Source organism: Pteropus alecto, unplaced genomic scaffold (genome assembly GCF_000325575.1).
Source record: "Pteropus alecto unplaced genomic scaffold, ASM32557v1 scaffold146, whole genome shotgun sequence".
NCBI lineage: Eukaryota > Metazoa > Chordata > Mammalia > Chiroptera > Pteropodidae > Pteropus > Pteropus alecto.
The window spans coordinates 31,046,947-31,069,329 of record NW_006442107.1 but is presented as its reverse complement, the minus strand read 5'-3'; positions in this window follow the sequence as shown (position 1 = coordinate 31,069,329).

Here is a 22,383-nt window from a genome sequence, read left to right as displayed (position 1 = left end):
TAAGATATCTTGCCTTCTCTGAATACTTAATCAAAAATTGCCTCCTTCTACACAACCTCTTCACCCCATATTACTATCTACACTGTTAACTTGGATTTTTTTTCCCATAACAGTTAACACTATCTGAAATAATAGATAATGGTTATAATGCAAAATGATATAATAAATACACCACTGCTATGCATTTCTTTCCTTGCTGGTGTTCTGCTTCTCCCAGAAGAAAGTAAGCTCCTCAAGGAGAGACTTTGTTTTATTTGCTACTGAGTCCTCAGCGACTAGAAGCACAAAGGCAATGTTTGGTAAATATTTGTGGATCCAGGAATGATGGTCGAACAGATCTATGTCAACATATATTTTGTTTTTTTAAAAAATATATTGGCTTATTTTTCGCGTTTTAAGGAACCCCAGATGTTTCTGGTTTATGCCAAATGATTATTGACATTTAGTAGGTGCTTTAATTGCTATGTACGATACATTTATAAACATGAAATATGTTTAAGCCATATATATCTTCCTAATGCATTCATTTCCTACCAAATTTTAAATCTCACGTTATTAAACACATCCCTTGGACAAGTGTCTTTCACTTTCTAGTCATTGCAGCCTTTCACATTAAAACAGATAAACTCCAGAAATATCATTAAATTGAAACAGGTCCCAGACATTGATGTTGAATGACCTGCTGTGCAACTATTTATTGAGTGAATACTGTATGCCAGACACATCCCAGCACTTTGCATGTTTTATTTTAACTACACGAGAACTCTAAAAATAATGGTTATCCTTATTTTACAGATAAGAAAATTGAGCCACAGGCCAGTTTAATAACCCCGAGGTTTAACATCTACTAAATGTTAGACCCTGGATCACAATCTTCTGACTCCTAAATCCAGGCTTTTCCATAACCACTCATAGGTGCACTTTGTGTTGTATGAGATAGTGTACAATAAAAATTATTTAAATGTTTTCCCATATAAAAATAGAATACAAACCATGTTGTTTATATAAATCAGTAACATCAGTTTGCCAATAAACATGACATTTCCTGCCATTGATTAGGTATTCAAATACTAACTTATGACTGAGCCACCTCATAAGTTAGGGTGGGTCAGGCAAGACAGAGACAGCAGGGTGCTACGAGTTACAAGTGCTATGAGTTCGCAGGTGCTATGAGCTCTGGGGTGCTATGATTTCAAGGGAGTTATGAGTTTATGGGTGCACTGAGTTCAGAGTGCTGTGAGCTCAGAAGTGCTATGATTTCAGAAGTGTCATTAGTACAGAGATGCAATGAACTCAGGGTGCTATGAATTCATCACAGGGCTGCGTTATGACTTTCATGAGCCCCAGGCATTTTTGCCTCTGTGCCTCTTCTTCTATAAAATCTTAAAAATTATATTGTATGAATATATTGGTATAAGATAAATATAATAGAGGGTGATTCATTATTATATATTTGTTATTATATTCTGTTTTCTTCTGATTTTTAAAAAATATAATTTAAGCATTTTCATGGGTTCTGAAAACTATTGTGGGCCTGGGCACTGTGCATGTTGTGCCACATGGATAAGTTGGCCCTGGTTCAGAGGGTTAGAGCAGCATGCCCCACACAATTATATTTCTTCTGCTTCTTGAATTCCCACCATTAGAAAGTTATTTGTTTAAATCGTATATCTATTAAGGTATAAATGTCATTGGAAGAATAGACCTTAAGTTAGTACCTAATATATGATTTAAATTGACAAGAAAAAATGACCCGAGTCCACCTCCCCAGTCTACCTTCTGAAAAAGAGACGAGATGCTTGGAGCAGAGTCAGGCTTGGCAGAGGGCCTGCTGAAGGGGCTCTTGGGAAAGAAGTCACACCTGCCAGCTTCCTATAGTTGACCAAGGGTTTGTCCTGGCGATATCCTGGATGGCTGTCTGCACCTCAGAGGTGTTGTTGTTATTGTCATATTGCATGTTTTCTCTAAATATAAAAGCTACATATGTTAGAAGCCAAAAAATATTGGCCCATTTGGGAGTCTTTTTCTCCTAACCTTCCTGTCCACATTCATGTACACACGCATATTAAATTTTGAATCATACTGTATATATGGATAAAATTCTACATAGTTTTCCTTGTCTTTAAAAATTTCCTGGTTTTTTAATGGCTCTTCACTAATGCTATATTTTAAGTTTTTTGTTAAAACACTAGGTTTTGCCTACTTATGTCTTTTCCAAAGACTTGGAAGTCATATCCTACTCTAAATCTATAAAATTTTAAGCTATAAAAACATATCTTCACATATATTTCCCTAACTACCAGGGTAAAACCATGACATGACAGCTTTTGTGTATCCCGCATGCGATGTTTAGCATTGCTTTAATTCAACATCACCTCCTATATCCTGTACTTTATTAATAAAATCTAGAATTTTAGCCCAATTTGCTCTTGTTAAATTACTATTTTTCTATAGCTCTATATCAAATTTGAAATTTTCAGTATGTTGTCAAGCTAAATTTATAACTAATTTATATGTTTTATGCTGTATTTAGCAATTTGCTTATTCACCTTTAGGCCTTTTATATCACAATTATCCACTCACTAATAGTGTTTAATTTCTTGGTTAGCTAGAAGACATCTCAAGCAATTTTTACAGAATAATACATTGCCTATGTCTTAAACTTTAAATATTCTGGAATATCTTTCAGTTATCTTCATATAAAAAATGTCAACTGGGCATATATATTGGGGTTGCAATTGCTTTGCTTCAAAATGGCAAATGTTCCAACATCAGATTATGGTATTTAATGATTCACTGAGACCACCTAATTTCTGAACTTCTGTAGGTAATCTATTTTTTTCTGCCTGAATGCTTGTTGGATTTTTTTCTCCTGACCCTAGCAATTCAAAAATATTATAATGACATCTTATGTCACTGATGCCTCAATTCAGTGACCTCTTTCTAATTGCACAGTCAGGTCATTTTTTCAGCTTGGGCTCAGGAAACTAATCTCCGCTCCCCTCATTATGTCTTTGATTATAATTCCATCTGTTCCACTTGTTTTGCCTTCTTACTGGGGAACAGCCCTGACTTCTCTCTGTCTCTCTCCCTCTTCTTAACCACATTGCATGCTCGCCTATGCTATACGTTATGCTAATTTCTCACACATATTTGCTTGTTATTCCCCCACAGCACTATGAGTAGATATCATATTCATTTAGCAGATAAAAGATTTGTCCAGGTCCACATATGCAATACGTGCTGGGTGCCGAGCTTAAAGGACACGTTTGTGCCCCCAAAGCTCATGCTCTTTGACCTACATGCTGTACTCTCTTCCTTTCCTGTTGATCCTACCTTTGTCTGGTTTTCACTTTGATTTCCTTTCTCTCCAGTTTGAGAGAGCATCTCAAGTTTGTCTTCCTCACTGCTGATCATGGTTTGTGGGGTGTCATTTATGCTCCTAACTGTATCCGGGTGGATTAATTCAACATTGAATGTTTAGTTTCTGGTAATAGTTCTTTTTCTATCTCTTTTCTTCACATTATGTCTTGGTTCCATATCAGTTCACCTTCTCCCTTTAACATTTTGTTCCTGTTTCAAAAAGACAACATGATTTTTCATCCTAAGAAGGTTGATAATTTTTCTCTAAAATCTTTTAGTGATGTGGATAGAAAAAGATTGCTTCCAGTAAAATTTTAGCATGCAGTTCACTTCCTTTGGTCTGTAAGATTTTTTCAAAGACTCCTCCCGTTTCCTGTTTGCTTGTCCAGGAGCACAGAGCTCTGGCTAACACAAAAGAAGAACAGGCACACGCCCAGGTCCCTGTTCCCACTCTGTGCACTTGGCCACTCCTAGGAGGAGCAGGGGACATGTGCAACTTTCTATCAGTTGCCAGTGGTTATGGAGCTTGTATCCAGTATATCTTTCCTACCCTCACTGTCTGACTTCTGATCTTTTGTAAAATTTGAGGACCTGAAAAGTAACAGCCCTGCCACCAGGACTCTTCTGGACTCTGTCTTGTTTGATTACGCTTGGTTGAAGGCACTAATCTCTCGAAAATGCTGCGTTCTCTCTTAGATACCAAGACTTATCTAACAACAGAAGGACTTATATAGAGAGCAGGAAGACAGAATTTGACTGTGTTGAAAAGTAGCACCTAAAGAGTCAAGGCATATGCTTCTTATTTGTTATAGATGCAGTTTCTGAACTGGAAGACACTGGGGAGGGCTGAAAAGAATGTCTACCTCCTCACAGCCAACAGGACCACTCCATTCCTGGGGGCCCAGCTGGGAGGAGCTAACTACTGCATTCTCCACTAAATCCATTAGTCCCACAGTTTGTGGAAATTCTTCTCAAACTCTAGCAAGAGATTGACTGTTGGTCCTAGTGATGGGGGTTGTGAATATATTACTCTCTTATAAATTGATAGTTACTTTAATGGGAGTTTAAGAGATTAAATCAGAGCTGCTAGACAGATGACCTTTTAAATTAGAAAACTTCCTTGCATATCACTTCCCCCGATGACAAAAAAAAAAAAAAAAAAAAATCACTGAATCACTAATTCCAAGAGAACTTAACATTGAAAGTTTAGGTGTCCAGGAGTGACATCAGAAGTATGGCAGAGTGAGGAAGCTCTCTGCATCTCTCCTCTTGAAACAACAATGAGCTGAATATCTACAACTCATCAAATAATACCCAACCTGCATACAAACACATCTGAGAGATCTGCGCATCAGAGCATCAGAAGGTCAGTATCGGATGAGTCTGGGTGGTAGACTGGGAGAAACAAAGGAGCTGTCATAGGCAGCCAGAGCTCCCTGCATGAGGAAGAGGAAGGAAGATTTTGCAACCAGTTCCCTAAACAGCCCTGCCTGAGTGATCAACATGTTCCATGCAGCAAAGCCCAGGGATTAAGGCAGAGACTGGAATGGGGACCGAATGCAGAGGGTCTATAGCTGTGTCTTAGCAGCCACCATTGCCAAGCAGGAGGCTGAGTCATGGAGCCTGGCTGATCCCCCTCCTCACATCCCATATCCTCTCAGAGCTAGTACATGGAGCCCAGGGGAAACTTGTGCAACTGGTATTGAAACATGTGCTACAGCCAGTACCAGAGACAGGTGTGGTGATATCAAAGCAGGACAGCGAAAACCTGGGAGACAGCAGCCACATACACCATAAGCCTCTCTCAATTAACCCCATCTCCACCCAGTCAGGCTGAGTTAGAAGGAAGCAGCAGAAAATTGCATCTGACTGTTGGGGCAGTAACAGGACTTCAGGGCCTCTTTAGAGTTCCATACCCTCATCACCTTTCACATCCTTTCACAGCATGGAGTCCTGGGACCAAGCCAACCTGATCGCAAAGAAAGTATACAGCCTACTGGAGAGAAAGGAGAATTTTTAGCCTAAAAGCAGAGACCCAAGAGGCTTGGATGCCACCTACTGGAAATCAAAAGAAAAACCCCTTTTTATCAACTTGCTAAAGAGAGCTTACTACCTAATAAATTTTCCTTTCAAAAAAAAAAAAAATTGCAGAGTACACTCCCATTAATGCCCAGGTGGAAAAATAGTCCATCAAACACCATGAACAACCAAGGTGACAGACAGCTCAGAAGGAAAGTGAAAAATCTACAGAAAATAATTTTAAAGACATAAAATATGCAATTTAAATGACAGAGGATTCAGGATTGCACTTCTGAAAAAAAACTCAACTAGATGCAAGAAAATTCTGACCTAGAATTCCAGAAAATTAGAAACAAACTAAACAAAATGAATACTTGAGCAAGGAGATTGAAACCCTAAAAAAGAACCAAATAGAACTTCTGGAGATGAAGAACACATTAAAAGAGATAAAGAATGAAATAGAACTGACAAGATGGAGGAAAGAATTAGTGATATCAAAGACAGAAATCTGGCAATGATACAGAAGGAAGAAGAGAAGGATATAAGAATGAAAATAAAATGAAAAAACTCTGCAGGAACTATCTGCATCAGGAAAAGCGACATAAGAATAACGGATATACTAGATGAGAAGAGAGGGAGAAGGGAACAGAGAGCGTATTCAAACAGTCAATGAGAATTTCCCAAATCCATGGAAAGAGTTGGATTTTCAAATCCAAGAAGCAAGCAGAACACCCAATTATCTCAATCCCAAAAGTCCTTCATCAAGACAGATTATATTAAAATTGTCAAAAGTTAATGACAAAAAAATTCTCAAGGCATCCAAGGAAAAGATGATAGTAACTTATAAAGGAAAATTCATTAAACTATCATCGAACTTCTCAGCACAAACCTTACACACAAGGAAAAAGTGAAACCAAATATTCACGCTATTAAAGAAAAGGAATTACCAGCCCAAAATAATGTATCCAGCAAAGCTCTCCTTTAGATATGAAGGAGAAATAAAGACCTTTACAGACATACAAAAGCTGAGGAATTCTCCACCACAAGACCTGCATTATAGGAAATGCTGAAGGGAGTCATTCTATCTGAAATAAAAAAAAGATCAAAAAAAAAAAAAAAGCATAACTATGAGTAAGATGACTAATAGGCAAACAAAAGCAGAAAAGTGCAATCCTTATCAAGAACAGGATATTATAAGCTTAAATATTACACAATGGTTAAAGCCCCCCAAAAATACACTCTAAAAAGAGAAAACGATAACAGCTACTGCAACTTAGAAATGACTGTTCAGCACATATAGCGATAATTTGAGACAACAAAAGCAGAAAAGAGGAGGGAGTAAAGATCCAAATCTGCAAAGCATAATGGAGATGTGGCTCACATAGAAGAAAATGGACTATTGTCTGTGTGTGTGTATGTGTGTGTGTGTGTGTGTGTGTGTGTGTGTCCTTCACATAAACTTAATGGTAATCACACTCCATAAATCCAGAACTAAGATACATAGCATAAAACATGAAGGACAGAGGGAAAATCCACAAAACACTACCAGATTAAAATAATGGACAGAATCACAAGGACAAAGAAACAATGGAGACACTGAGCTACCAAAAAAAAGAAAAAGATAAAATAGCTATAAGAAAACCTCATATTTTAATAATCACCCTAAATGTAAATGGACTAAATTCACCAATAAAAAGGCACAGAGTAGCAGATTAGATTAGAAAACAAAACCCAACTATATGCTGCTTTCAAGAGACCTATCTCAGCTACAAGGACAAATATAGACTCAAAGTAAAAGGGTAGAAAATGATAACCTAAGCAAATGGCATCCAGAGAAAAGTGAGTATGACTGTACTTGTATCTAACACAATAGATTTCAAGGTAAAAAATGTGAAGAGAGACAATGATGGACATTTCATAATGATACAAGGAACCACACATCAAGAAAACCTAACATGTATTAATATGTATGCTCCGAATCAGGGAACACAGAAATATATGAAACATCTACTAACAGAACTAGAGGAAGAAACTGACAAAAACGCAATCATAGTAGGGGACCTAAATACCCCACTGTCAGAGATTTTCCAAACAGAAAATCAATAAGGAAAATACATCATTAAAGAAACATTAGACCAATTGGACATAATCAACATTTACAGAGCCTTTCATCCCAAAACAGCAGCTTATACATTCCTCTCTAGTGTGCATGGAACAGTCTTGAGGATAGACCATATGTTGGGACACAAAACTAGCCTTTACAAATAAGAAGACTGAAATCATACCAAACATATTCTCTGGTCATAATGCTTTGAAATTGGAGATCAACTGTAAAAAAAAAAAAAGGCAGGAAGAACCACAATTACATGGAGATTAAACAACATATTACTGATGAATATCCAGGACAGAGAATAAATAGAAGGAGAGACCAAGAGATACATAGAAACAAATAAGAATGAAAGTATAACATATCAAAACTTTTGGGATGCAGCAAAAGCAATTATAGAGAAAAGTTCATATCATTACAGGTCTATCTCAATAAACAAGAATGAGTTCAAATAAAAAGCCTAACATTACATCTTAAAAATTAGAAAAAGAACAAATGAAGCCAAAAGTCAACAGAAGAAAGGAAATAATAAAAATTAGAGCAGAATTAAATGAAATCGAGAACGAAAAGACAATAGAAAAAAGAAATGCAACAAAGAGCTGGTTCTTTGAGAAGATTAAAAGAATTGACAAATCTCTGGCTAGATTCACTAAAGAAAAAAGAGAAAGGACACAAACAAAGAGGAGACGTTATGACAGATACCACAAAAATACAAAGGATTATACAAGAATACTATGAAAGATTATAGGACACCAAATTTAGTAACCTAGAAGAAATAGACAAGTTGTTAGAAATATGCAACCTTCCTAGACAGAATCATGAAGAACTGGAAAATCTAAATAGACCAATAAGCAGTATAGAAATTGAAACAATCATCAAAAACCTCCCAAAAAGTAAAAGTCCAGGACCAGATGGCTTCACCAGTGAATTCTACCAAACATTCAAAGTAGATTTAATACCCATTCTTCTCAAACTCTTTCAAAAAATATCAAAGAGGAGGCAGTACTTCCTAACTCGTTTAATGAGGCCAACATTACCCTGCTACCACAACCTGGTAAAGATAACACAAAAAAAGAGAACTACAGATCGATATCTCTCATGAACACAGATGCAAAAATCCTAGATAAGATACTACCAAAACAAATACAAAAACACATTAAAAAGATTATACAACATGATGAAGGCGGCTTCATCTCAGGGACACAGGGATGGTTTAACATATGAAATCAATTAATGTGATACACCACATAAATAAAATAAAATAAAGAATATGAGCATATCAGTAAATTCAGAAAAAGCTTTGATACGGCATCCATTTATGATTAAAACATTTAATAAAATTGATATAGAAGGAAAGTACCTCAACATAATAAAGGCCATGTACAACAAACCCTCAGCCCACATTATACTTAATGGTGAAAAACTAAAAGCATTCCCTCTAAGAAAAAAAAGAGACAAGGCTGTCTGTTACCACCACTGTTATTCAAAATAATATTGGAAGTCCTATGCTCCTGAAGAATGATTGGATCAGAGAAAAAATAAAAGGAGAGATCAAGAGATACATAGAAACAAATGAGAATGAAAATATAACATATCAAAACTTTTGGAACACAGCAAAAGCGATTATAAGAGGAAAGTTCATATCATTACAGGATTATCTCAAGAAACAAGAACAAGCTCTAATAAACAACCAAATATTACATCTTAAAAAATTAGAAAAAGAAGAATAAATTAAGTCCAAAGTCAGCAGAAGAAAAGAAATAATAAAAATTAGAGCAGAATTAAATGAAATTGAGAACAAAATTCATGCAACAAAGAGCTGGTTCTTTGAGTGCAATCAGGTAAGAGAAAGAAATAAAGGCATCCAAATAGGGAATGAAGAAGTCAAATTGTCAGTTTTGCAGATGACATGATTCTCTATATAGAAAACTCCAAAGACTCCACTAAAGCACTATTAGAAATAATGAACAAATACCATAAAGTTTTAGGATGCAAAATCAACGTTCGAAAATCCATAGTGTTCCATATTCTAATAAGGAACTTTCAGAAAAAGAAATGAGAAAAAAAAATTCCTTTTGCAATTGCAACAAAAAGAATAAAATACCTAGGAATAAACCTAATGAAACATGTGAAGGACCTATACACTAAAAACTATAAGACACTATTAAAAGAAATTGAAGAAGACTCAAAGAAATGGAAAGATATTCTGTGTTCCTCGATTGGAAGAATCAGCATAGTTTAAATGACCTTATTACCTAAAGCATTATACAGATTTAATGTAATCCTCATCAAAATCCCATTGGCATTTTTTAAAAGAAATAGAATGAAAAATCATCAGACTTTTTTTGGAAGCCTGAAAGATCCCTATTAGCCAAAGCAATCCTGAGAAAAAAGAACAAAGCTGGAGGTATCACTCTACCTGACTTCAAATTATACTACAAAGTGACCATAATCAAAACAGAACAGTATTGCCAGAAAAACAGACACATCAACCAGTGGAACAGAATCTAGAGTCCAGAAGTAAATCCTCATATATATGGGCAAATAATTTTCGACAAAGAACCAAAAACATACAATAGAGAAAGGAAAGCCTCTTCAGTAAATGGTGCCGAGAGAACTGGAAAGTCACATGCAAAAGAATGAAACTAGACTGTTATCAATCACCCTATTAACCATACCAAATTAATTCAAAATAGATAAAGGAACTAAATATAAGACCTGAAACAATAAATTGCATAAAAGAAAACATAAATACTAAACTCATGGACCTTGGACTTAGAGAAGATTTTATGAATGTGACTTCAAAAATAAGAGAAATAAAAGCAAAAATAATGAATGAGACTATATCAAACTAAAAAGCTTCTGCACAGCAAAAGAAATCATCAACAAAGCAAAGAGACAACCATACAAATGGGAGAATATGTTTGCAAACAACACCTCTGATAAGGGCCTAATATCCAAACTATACAAAGAACTCATACAACTCAACAACAATAAAGAACAAACAATTCAATTAAAAATGAACAGAAGACCTGAACAGATACCGCTCCCAAGAAGACAAATGACCAACAGACATATAAAAAGATGTTCAACTTCACTTGCCATTAGGGAAGCCACAATGAGAATGGCCACTATCAACAAGACAAGTAATAACGAGTGTTGGAGAGGTTGTGGGGAAAATGGAATCCTCATACACTGCTGGTTGGAATCCAAATTGGTACAACCACTATGGAAAATATTATGAAGTTTCCTCAAAAAAGTTACCACACAATCCAGCAATCCCTTTTCTGGATATTTACCCCAAAAACCTGAAAACATTTATCTGCAAAGATATATGCACCCCAATGTTCACAGCAGCATTATTCATGGTGGCCAGGACATGGAAGCAACCAAAGTGTCCTACAATAGATGATTGGATAAAGAAGATGCGGTATATATATGCAATGGAATATTACTCAGTCATAAGAAAAGATGAAATATTGCTATTTGCGACAACATGAATAGATTGTGAAATAATCATGCTAAGCAAAATAAGTCAGACAGAATAAGTTGAAAACCACATGACATCACTCATATGTGGAATATAAAACTGACACCAATAAACAAACATGACAAACAGAGACTCATGGGCACAGACAGTGGATTAGTGGTTACCAGAGGGAAAGGAGTAGGAGAGAGGTAGATAGGGGTAAAAGAGGTCAAATATTTGGTAATGGGAAGAAATCTATCTCTGGGTGGTGAACACAAAATGCCGTATATATTCAACTTACTGTTGAATGATAAACTTGAAACTTATTTGATTTTGTTAATCAATATCATTTAATTTTTAATAAAAAAGAACTATATGTCAGGCAAAAAAAAAGTTAGGTGTCTAATTAATAAACAGATAAACGGGAGTGAGTATAATGATATGATGAAGTGTCCACCGCACTATAAGAGTATTTCATGCTGGCCTATCCATGTTTGGGGCACCACTTTACAGAGCAGATCCAGAGGGAACCATGTGCTGTGCTTCTCTTGGTCTTGACCCTTTGGGAATCCAGGATAACTCACTCAAAATGCAGAATATCTGCTCAATGAGGAGACTCTCCTGCTGTCATTACCAACACAAGCGCCAACACTGTTCCAGAGATCCACACTAATGACTCATCAAGGGGATGCCCTGGGGCCCTGGACTGGCACCCCACCATGTTGGGTCTAGTGGGAACAGCATCTGCCTGAAGTAACATAACTCAAAAGATTCCCTTTATCCCTCAGCATAATTGAAGTTATTCAAAATGGCTGGATATTAGGTAAGGAGGGAGGTTAAATAAAATGATAAAAAGTACTCACGTGATTTGTAATTTGAATTAAACATACTATTTCAATAACAACAAAACAAAAAGTTCTCAAGTGCTAAGAGAACCAGTTGTGACAATGAGCTGCTACTTAGAAATCAATCATATTTTATTGTCAGTTTTGGCAACTCCAATTAAACCTCCAGATACTTAAAGTCAGCTTCCTTCCCTGACTGGAGCTGGGACTTCCCCTGGGCTCTGTATGCCTGTCCCTGTGGAGATGATGGGCCCACCATCTCAGCTGTTTCATGCCTGCCCGCCTGGTGTGAGCTGACCACTCCTGGATCAGCCGTCAGAGTGACTGCTTGCAGACATTTCTAATGAACTGACTTACAACCCCAGCGGTGACCAACATCTCTTTCACTGTGCCCTATACCCTTGGGACTTGGATTCTTGATATGTCAAGAGAAAGACTTTAGGAGCAAGCAATCCTGGATTAAAATCTTAGCTCTGGCATTTACTCGTAGCTGGCAAGTTATATAATCACTGCTAGCCTTCATTTCTTCATCTATAAATTGGAATCATTGTGACAATTTTGTAAAAAAATATAAAATGCCTGATAGCTTTGCACAAAGTAGAAATTCCAGGTTTTCTCCACCCCCCGCCCCCGCCCCACCACTTGTCTTTTGACATAAGCAAGTCAACCAAATAGCCAAGTAGGTAGAAATTATAAATTATAACCACATTCTTTCTCCCACCCTAAAAATCTTCTAGCAGAAGAAAAACTATCAGACATGGCTATCAACCACAGCCACCCAATATTTTACTCCCCTCATCATCTTTGATGCCCAGGGTGAGAGAGTGAGGGTTGAAAGATAACGACATATCATTGGGTCTTGGAGAGATCTCCTTTCCCAAATAGCCTAAGGAACAGGCCACTGCTGCTCTTTGTAGGTGACTCTGGTTAATAAAGGGCTTTGGAGCTGTCTCGAGACTCTGGATCCGGCATCAGCTCTTTCTGTTTGGCTTATCAGAGCAAACCAAGGATGCCTCTTTCACTTGCCTGCCTCTCAGCCTCATCTCTATAGACCAACCACCATGAATAAGAGCTCTCTGATCCCTTACCTGCCAAACACATAGTCCTCTCAAAACTCAAAGGCTCCACCCTTCCGAAGCCAGAGAGACTAAAAATATTCACTGACCTTTTTCTCTGCTAGATACCAGGAGTGTACTGGTATCTATATATAAATATATCAAACTTTTAATTTTTTCTATTAAAATTTTCCTTGATTGTTTTCTATTTATTTTTGAGATGTGGTTGAGATGGGATCAAATACTGGAAGAGATAATATAAAGGGGAAGGAACGACTAAAAAAGAGGATGGAGGTTAGATAATAAGGTCTCTGGGGAAGAAGGGGTTCACAAACAGAGCAGGTCGCAGTGCTACAGGAAGGAGCCCATGGTGAGAAAAGCAAGAGATCAGGAGAAATCATAACACAATCAGCAGAAAAGCAGGGGTCACTTGATGGGGCCAGGAGCACTATCCTTTACTCCCAGAGGAACATTAGTGGTTCTGGGGAGTTGAATCAGGACAGGAATAAATTGTGCATCAGAAATGAAGATGCCCCAGGGGTCCATGTATAATAAATCAGAATTTTCCTAAGTACACATTGCCAAGAAATCTTCTTTATTTTGTTCAGGGATCTCGAAACAAACCAACAGACACACAAACAAAAAATCAATTGTCCAAGAGAATAACTATGTACATATGTACTCATTTTACAGTTTTCCAAATTTCAGAATGCCCAAGGGTCCCCGAAGCCATGAGACAGCTGATAGTTTGCCATCATCTGCCATTCGAGAACATCTTAAAACAGCTGTTTTGGCCACTTCTGCAAAGTAAGGGAATATGTCTCTTGCCAGCTCTTTTTCTAAACAGAAACATTTCAGTGATGCAGCCAGTAAAATTGGTAGCCTTTGACCTCTGGAGGCTGTGACAAAACCCTGCTTTGCTTGCAAATAACAGAGCTGACTATTTTCCAGCCTTTGATAGATATTTGGCCACTGCCCTAAACAATATAATTGGCATCCTCTACTCCAAACAACCAGAAATACCACAGATGAAGCTCTGGAACTACCACACAAAGTGATATATGCTATACGGGTCTGACTAATTAGATAATTTTTATAATCTAAATGCATTGATCAATAATCTTAAAATTCACCCAGGCTTGAAAGAATTGATCGATGAATTGTTCGTGCCAAGAACCATCTCTCTGGCCTCCCATTTGGTTTCCAGCTTCCTTTTGCAAGTGGGAGGCTTATGTGATGAGTTCAGAGCGGAGGTGGGGAGGGCTAGCAGAGGGATCTCAGAGTGATTGGCAGGTGGTGAGAGCTACACTTCTCCATGTCACATGCAATAATCAGGCCCTCAGTGAGTTTGTGGTTGTACTGTGAAAAACTTACCAACCAGTGAAAGGGGCCACTGGAACATAGTGACAATTCAATCATCTTTGTCTCCCTTAGAGGCAGTACCATTTAATTATGAAACAAAAATAATCCAGAAATGGATACCAACTACTTAATTCATAAATTACTAATGGTGATGTGAGTCAATTATCTAAGCAGTTTGGTCTTGAAATACCAACTCTATTTTATGTAAGTCCGGGAATTCTAAATAAAGTCTTTTTTTTTTTTCTTTTTCTTTTCTTTTATGCCACTAAACAGAAACCTAAAAGTTGACATAGCCCCAGCTGATCCCAGTTTTATGAACAAGCAAATGAGCCATCAGGCTCGGGAATGTCTATTGCATGTCTCCTCCGTTCATTGCAGATGCCATATTGCACATTAAAAGATAAACAGAGGTACTTTTACGAGCTTTTTTCTACCTGAGAAGGAAGCATGCAGGAGGTAAGTACAAATTCCACCCATGAGGGAGAAAGCAAGAGAATGCTTATCTAGGTGTCCTTAAACTCATTTGTTCATTAGAGGCAAGTGTGCCAGGTTGAGGGGTAAATCCCACCACTGTGAGAGGACCAGGAAAGAGGACCTCCCTTCCCTGACTCTAGGAAACTCCGAGATTTAGAGAGAAGCCTTCAAGCACGTTCAACCATTCAGCCATCTCATCGGCGCATGCTTTAAAGTCTATTTTATCTGATATAAGTATAGCTATCCTGGCTTTTTTTTTTTTCATTTTTATTTGTGTGAAATATCTTTTTCCATCCTTTTACTTTCAGTCTGTGAGCGTCATTTGATCTGAAGTGGGACCCTTGTAGACAGCATATGTATGGGTCTTGTTTTCTTATCCATTCAGCTACCCTATGTTTTTGATTGGAGCATTTAATTTATTTACATTTAAAGTGATTACTAATAGCTACACAGTTACTGCCATTTTATTATTCGTATTTGTTGTTTCTATTTTCTTTTTTTACCCCTTCTCTTTTTAGGGATGACCCTTTTACATTTCTTGTAATACTGGCTTGTTGGTAATGAATTCCTTAAGCTTTTTCCTGTCTGAGAAGGTCTTTATTTCTCCTTCCATTTTAATCCAAAGCCTTGCTGGGTAGAGTATTCATGGTTGTAGATTCTTGTTTTTCATAAATTTTAATATTTTTTGCCAGTTCCTTCTGTCCTGCAAAGTTTCCATTGAAAACTCAGCAGACATTCTTATAGGGGTACCCTTGTAAGTAACCAGCAGCCTTTCTCTTGCTGCTTTTAAGATTCTCTCTTTGTCTTTGACCTTTGCATTTTAATTATGATGCATCTTGGTGTGGGTCTGTTTGAATTCCTCTTGTTTGGGATTCTTTGTGCTTCCTGAACTTGTATGTCTAATTCCTTTGCCGGGTTAGGGAAGTTTTCTGTCATTATTTCTTCAAATAGATTCTCAATCCCTTGCTCTCTCTCTTCTCCTTCAGGTATTCTTGTGATCCAGATATTGTTACACTTCAGTTTGTCCCAGCAGTCTCTTAAACTATCCTCAATTTTTAAAATTCTTTTTTTTTCCTTTTTGTTGTTCTGATTGGGTGTAATCTGCTACCTTGTCTTCCAGTTCGCAAATTCGATCTTCTACTTCATCCAATCTACTAGTGTATTCTTCATCTCAGTTATTGTTTTCTTCATTTCTGTCTGGTTCTTTTTTATGGTTTCTAAGTCCTTTTTTATGCTTACTATTTCTCTGTTGATGTTCTCATTGTGCTCATCCATTCTGCCCCTAAGTTCACTGAACATCCTTATAACCATTATTTTGAACTCTGTCTCTGGTAGGTTGCTTGCCTCCATTTTGTTTAGTTTATTTTCTGGAGTGTTTTCCTGTTGTTTCATTTGTGGCATGTTTCTTTGTTTTCTCATTTTATTAGCCTCCCTGTGTTCATTTCTATCTGTCAGGAATATTTGTTTCGCCTCTCAGCCTTGGCCAGATGGCCTAATGTGGAAGGAATCCTGTGTGGCCCAGTGGCGCATTCTCCCTGATCCCCTATGCCGGGGGTTCTAGATGTGATCTTTGTTGTGGGTTGTGTGTGGTCTTCTTTTGCCGCCAAGCCTTTATTGTTGTTAGTACATCAGTGGATGGGATTAACACTCAGGCTAATGAAGTGTGGGACTTGACTGCGCAGGGTAAAAGCTGCTGTATAGGGGCTGACCCTACTGAGTAGGATTTGCCCTAGCAGGCTTGTGTACTTGTTGCAACAACCTTTTGTGTGCACCGCTAATGGAGCTACTTAGGAGTTGCTCTGTTGTGGTCTGGTGCCAGCCTGCAGATGCTTTGGTTCTGTGCCCCTTGGGAGGGGCTCCCCTGTAGGCCAAGATCAGCCACTGCTTTCGATTGCTCAGGGCTACCTGGTGGGAACTACAAAGCAATCTGCAGATGGTTGTTGTCTATGCTGGATCTATATGTAAGTGGAAGAGACGACACTAGGCAGCAGTCGGTTATCCCCCATCCCTGACCTAGGGCAGTATAGCAGAGGGACCAGTGCTTCAAGGCCTGACACTGCCTATCAGTTGCCTGTAAGTCTCAGAAATTGGAAGAGCCTGTGGGTGATATGTGTGTTGTGTGGCACAAGGAGTCTCTTGGGTCTATTGAGTAAATTTCCTCTGCCACTGCAATGTCAGTTTATATGCCAGCACTCTCTCTGTGGCTCCCTGTACAAGTTTTTAATTGTATCAAGGTCAGCTGCTGCCCACCTTGGGCCTGAATACACCACCCCAGGGCAGGGGCAGCTGACTATCAACATGCAGTGGTCACTTTGTGTATTGGATGAGGCAGGAGCTCAGGGAGTCAAGGGCCGTCAGGCCAATACAGAACCCTGCGATCAGCTCAAGAGATAATGCAGTTTGTACAGGCAGCAGTGGCCTGCCCACAACTATTTTCCTTGAAATGTGCTCACTGAGGTAGCCAAGTTCTGTTGCCCATGCAGACTGCACAATCCCAGAGCCAAGCAGGACATGGGAGGCTGCTTGTCAATAGGTTGCAGGCACTTTGTGGCTTCAGTGAAGTGGGATCTCAGGGAGACAAAGGCTGTCAGGCCAATACAGCCTCAGTTTTGCTGAAATTTCTGTGCCTGGGCATTTCTGCTGTAGTCACAGATCACAGTGAGACCAGCTACCATCTGGGCTGCTCCCACAGACCCTTGCACTCCCTGGACGCAATATTGCCTGCCACTGATTTCCATGCAGTGCCTGCCCCGTGCCAGCCAAAGTTTGTTGCCTGTGTGGAGAGGGGCAGTGTAGTGGCAGTTCACTGTCAATGGGACACCTGGGGCAATTTGTGGGTAGGGTGGGTCAGGGTTTCAGGGAGACAAAGGCAGTCAGATCAATACAGCCTCAGTCTTGCTGCAACTTCAATAACTATTCATGCATTCCCACAGAAGTCCTAGATCACAGCAATATCAGCTGCTATCTGGGACTGGCCCACAGATCCCTGAGATCCCTGAGATCTGCCCAAATTCATGTTGGCAGCAGTGATCTGCCTGAAACTATCTTGTAAATGCGGCTCACAGTGCTCGCTGCCAGCTGTGAAAGTTTGGCCCTGGATTGGCACAGGGTGTGGCAGCTATCCAGAAACAAAAGCCCCAGTCAATCTGCCAGTTAGGTGGGGTGGCCTGATCTCCTCAGGCCAGCACTTCCTAAAGGCCCTGTGAGAGGGGTCTGCAACAATCAAGCTGATGCGGTCTGTAGGTTGCCCTATAGGGGGGCTGGACTAAAGCACAATGGTAGCTATCCTTCCAGCCCTCATCTGGCACCAGGTAATGCAGACTTACTTGATATGAATTCCGCATGAGCCTCTGACCCACCACCAGTGTCCCAGGTGAGTGTCCACAGGTCAGAAAGCCTTAAAAAGGTGTCTAGGGGCTCAGTCTCCTTCTCTCTCACCCAGACAGCTGGAATGCCCTCTGGTTTTTACAGTCAGAATTATTGGAATCTCCTCTTTCCTGGCTTGGGATCGTGGGCTGAGGAGCCCCCAGATGAGGCCAGGACCCCTCTCTCCTTCAGTGGAGCCTTTGCGGCCTTGCTCTCCCTCCTGGTGATCCTCCACCACCTGTGGGTGTGGGTCTGGGTCCAGCCCAATTCACGACTTTGCCCTCCTACCAGCGTTATATGGCTCTTTTATAATATCAGATGTACGTGTTATAATCAGCTGGACTTCAGGTGCTTCTCCAAGATGATTATTTTATAATTTGGTTGTAATTTCAATGTGGACCTGGGAGGAGGCAAACTCTGCTTTTACCTAGTCTGCTGTCTTCCTCCCTCTCTCCCACCAGGGAGTGCTTTAGATTAATAATTGCAAGCATTCTAACACTACTGATGGGATTATTACATCGTGTTAAATATTTCATTTATCTGACATTACTTTACTGACTCACTGCTATACTTTATTATATCAACCTCCTAGAAAACCGTTTGATCATTTTTCATAGCTGGGCTCGACTTTCAGTGTCCTCTCCCGCCATACGTGCAAACATGTTTCTTCTCTTCTGCTTCCATCTGGTTCCTGTTTCCCACAAGTGGCATGAGAAAAGTGGTGAATCCTGGCTACATGAGTGGAGAAGGCTCAGAAGTCAATGAAAAGTGGGGAAAAGGAGGTGGGGTGCACCAAAAAGCTAGTATAGATGAACATCTGGTCAGTCTATTGGACAGAGTCAGGACTCAGGCAATAAGCCTGAAAATATGGGACCATCCCTAAGTCCAGATGACTGAGGCTGAAGCAGGCGGTGAAGGAACAATTTTCATCCTCAGAATAGTTGGAATACCTAGTACGAAGTCATTGACAAAGTTGGTCCCACTAAGAGCTTGTTGAAAGGATAGCACTGCACTTTTTGCCTCTGTCTCCCAAGATTGATTCATTCTATACCCGAGCACTTTATCTATTCATTCGATGACTATTTGCAGAACAACTACTATGTGCTAGACATTTTAGAAGCAATGATGTTCAAAGGGTGGTCCCAGAAACCACACTTACACAATCAGGTGAAATCACTGCTTTTTATCTTGTGCCAGGTATTTTAGAGAGGTCATTTTCAATCTTTCCAGTGCCCCTGCAATGATAGACATTATCATCACTCTGTTATAGATGAGATGTTAAGTACCTTTTATAAGTTCATACAGCCAGGAAGTTGTTGGCTTAGCATTTGTATTCAGGTCTTTGTGACATGAGAGTCTGTGCTTTTTGTCATAGAATGTGATCATACTCATACTAAACACAGCATAATGGCTGTTATCCTTCATTTGGCTCTGCAGAGTCAAAAGGTAATGCATATCCACTTAGGACTTCTTGTTGAAGGAGTTAAAAAATGACACTATATCTTTTGGTTCATTGAGGTCTAATGGGAGGGGTTCAGGGTTTCCTTGCCTTGCTGACATCTGTGTCCTTTGGTTCTTAGAAATCCTCTTCTACTGTAATTTGCACCCCGTACACCTCCTCCATCAGAATATTGGGTCTCTTCCAGGCTTTAGTGGAGAGGAAAGCGTGGTTACAGACACAAACATTTCAGATTAATTGGAGACTTTGTCATTTTTCAGAGATTTTAGTAACTTGTATAAAAAGCCCCTTTCTACCACAGAGAGTTAAGATAAGCATGTTCGGGTCTTTGAACAGTGCGTGAAGTGGGTGCAATTCTATCTCTGTCTCAGAGATGGGCCCACAGAGGTCTGAGCTAATGTGAAACTTCTATAATTGTAATTGTAATTAAATTATTATACTGAAGCATTTTTGTTTGTAAAATACAAACGATCCTTTCGACCCTAGGCCTAATTTCATCATATATCCTTTTCCATTAAATGGAGCTCGAGTACAGCCTACATTAGATGATGGCAATGTAATCACTGCATGGCCTTAGTTCTTCACAGTCAGACTTCGCCACCCCTCACCAAGGGGCACTGTTTCTGCAATTACTACTCCCTCATGGTTTTCTGAGTAAACTCTTTTGATTAGATCATAAAGCAAGATGCATTACACTGAAGAGTGTAGTATATCTTACAAGCAGTTAACCAATCTGCTATGAGCTCATAATAGAGAGAGAGAAAAATAATGCTACCCTGCAATTTATATCTCAAAATAGAATGATCATCTTCCAATTAAATAAATCTATTTGAAACAATGTGTTCTCAACTACTTAAAAATAAGATAGCATACCAAAAGCTGGATTAAAGTGGATATAATGAAACATGGATAGTGACTACTTCTGGGTGGTAGGAGTAGGGGTGATATCACTTTCTTACTGATACTTTTCCATTTCATTTGATATCCATAATGAACAGTCAATGATATTATAATCAGAACACACACAATATACATTGTGTTAAATCTTATTTATGAAAATGTTAGCAAAAACATTCTCATCTAACTTGTATGTTATGCACACATCAAGTCACTAGAAAGCTAGATAGAGATGTAAGTAGACATTTCCATAAAGTCTCACTTCCAGGCTCTAGCACCATGGCAAAATCTGAGTGACAATTTCACATAAAACAAATAAAAATTCTAGGTATTGTATTTTTAAGAAATTGTTTTAGATGCAGCAATGACCTGGCAAGTGGGAATTCAGAGAGGGAAGGGAACAAATGAGGTAGGTATCTTTCTAAACCAAAGTATTTGAGAAACTTAGATGAATCCGAGCTTTAATTTCTATAGTTTTTCAAGGCTTGAGGAAAAGGGGGTTTGCCCAAGGTGAGAAATCTGCTCCCTGCCCTGCGAAAACCTCAACTGCAACCAAACGGCTAACCATCAAAATAAAGGTGAACTGGACATAAATATCCTCCTCTTCAAGGAATAGCTATAGAAATGTCCCATCTTAAAGATTTGGGCTAGGTAGAGAAAAAAAAATCTCCACCTAGAATTCGTATGACATGCATGTGTGCAGGACAAATTTGCATCTTATGAGTAGTTTAAAGCTTTAATCCTATACATCAGCTTAAAGCCATCCCAGGTAGGTAAGGGGCAAGTTCAGATCCTCTCTGGAGAAATCTGCACCTCACCACCTTCAACCAAGGTGTCAAAGGATACTCTAGTTCCTTTAGAGAAAGCTCCACAGTCAAAAACCATAACAATGATGACCATTTCTGTAGCAAGGGACAACAGAAACAAAAATCAGCAGAACTTAAATAAGACATTAGACATTGGAATTATCAGACAATGGATATAAAATAAGTATTTCTAAAATGTTAAATGACATGGAAAGAAAAGAGATCAAAATAGTAATGAGGAAAAGATTATATTTTAAAAGAAGGCCAAGGAGATTGGACTAAGCCAAGCAGAGTTTCTATAAATTAAAAACATGACAATTGAAATTCAAAATTCAATGAAAGTGTTTCAACTGATCAAGACTTAGCTGAAGAGAAATAAAGGAATGAGGAGATATACCTGAAGAAATTTTCTAAAATTCAGCTTAGAAAGAAAGAGTGATGAAAAATATGAAAAAGAAGTTAAGATGTATGATAGAGTGAGAAAAATCTAACAATTGGTGTTACAGAAATCTAACAAGAGTAGCTAGAATTGACAGAAGCAATCATATAACTGCTGAGAATTTTACAGAACTGAGGAAAACCATCAATCCACAGATTCCAGAAGCTAGTGAATCCCAAGCAAGCCTGATAAATAAAAATAAAACACTAAGACACAGCATAATGAAAGTAAAGAACAATAGAGGTAAAGGAGAAAAAATCGTTAAATCAGCCATAGGTAAAATATGAGCTGTATAAAAATAATACCAATTAGACTGATAGCCGACTTTTCAAAAATAGCAATGGAAGACAACATACATGATTCAACAGGAAATGTGATTCAATAATAAGGACAAAACAAAGATATGTTTAGATAAATAAAAACAATAGCGTTTTCCAATAATGATTACTATACTTTAACCAAAGGAAATTTGAAAGGATGTCCATTGCCTAAAGAAGATATGTGATTCCCAGACTGGATATCTAAGCTGGAAGATTAGACAATGGTAAGACAAAATGGGTTAAATATGTGGGCAAAACTAAACAAACAGATTGTAGTAAACAATAATAAAAATGTCTTGTGTAATTTATTTTAAAAAGAGAGAGAACATATTGATAAAATATAAAATACATATGTGTACTAAAATACAAAATATGAAACAATGTGTAATAACTAGTAGGGAA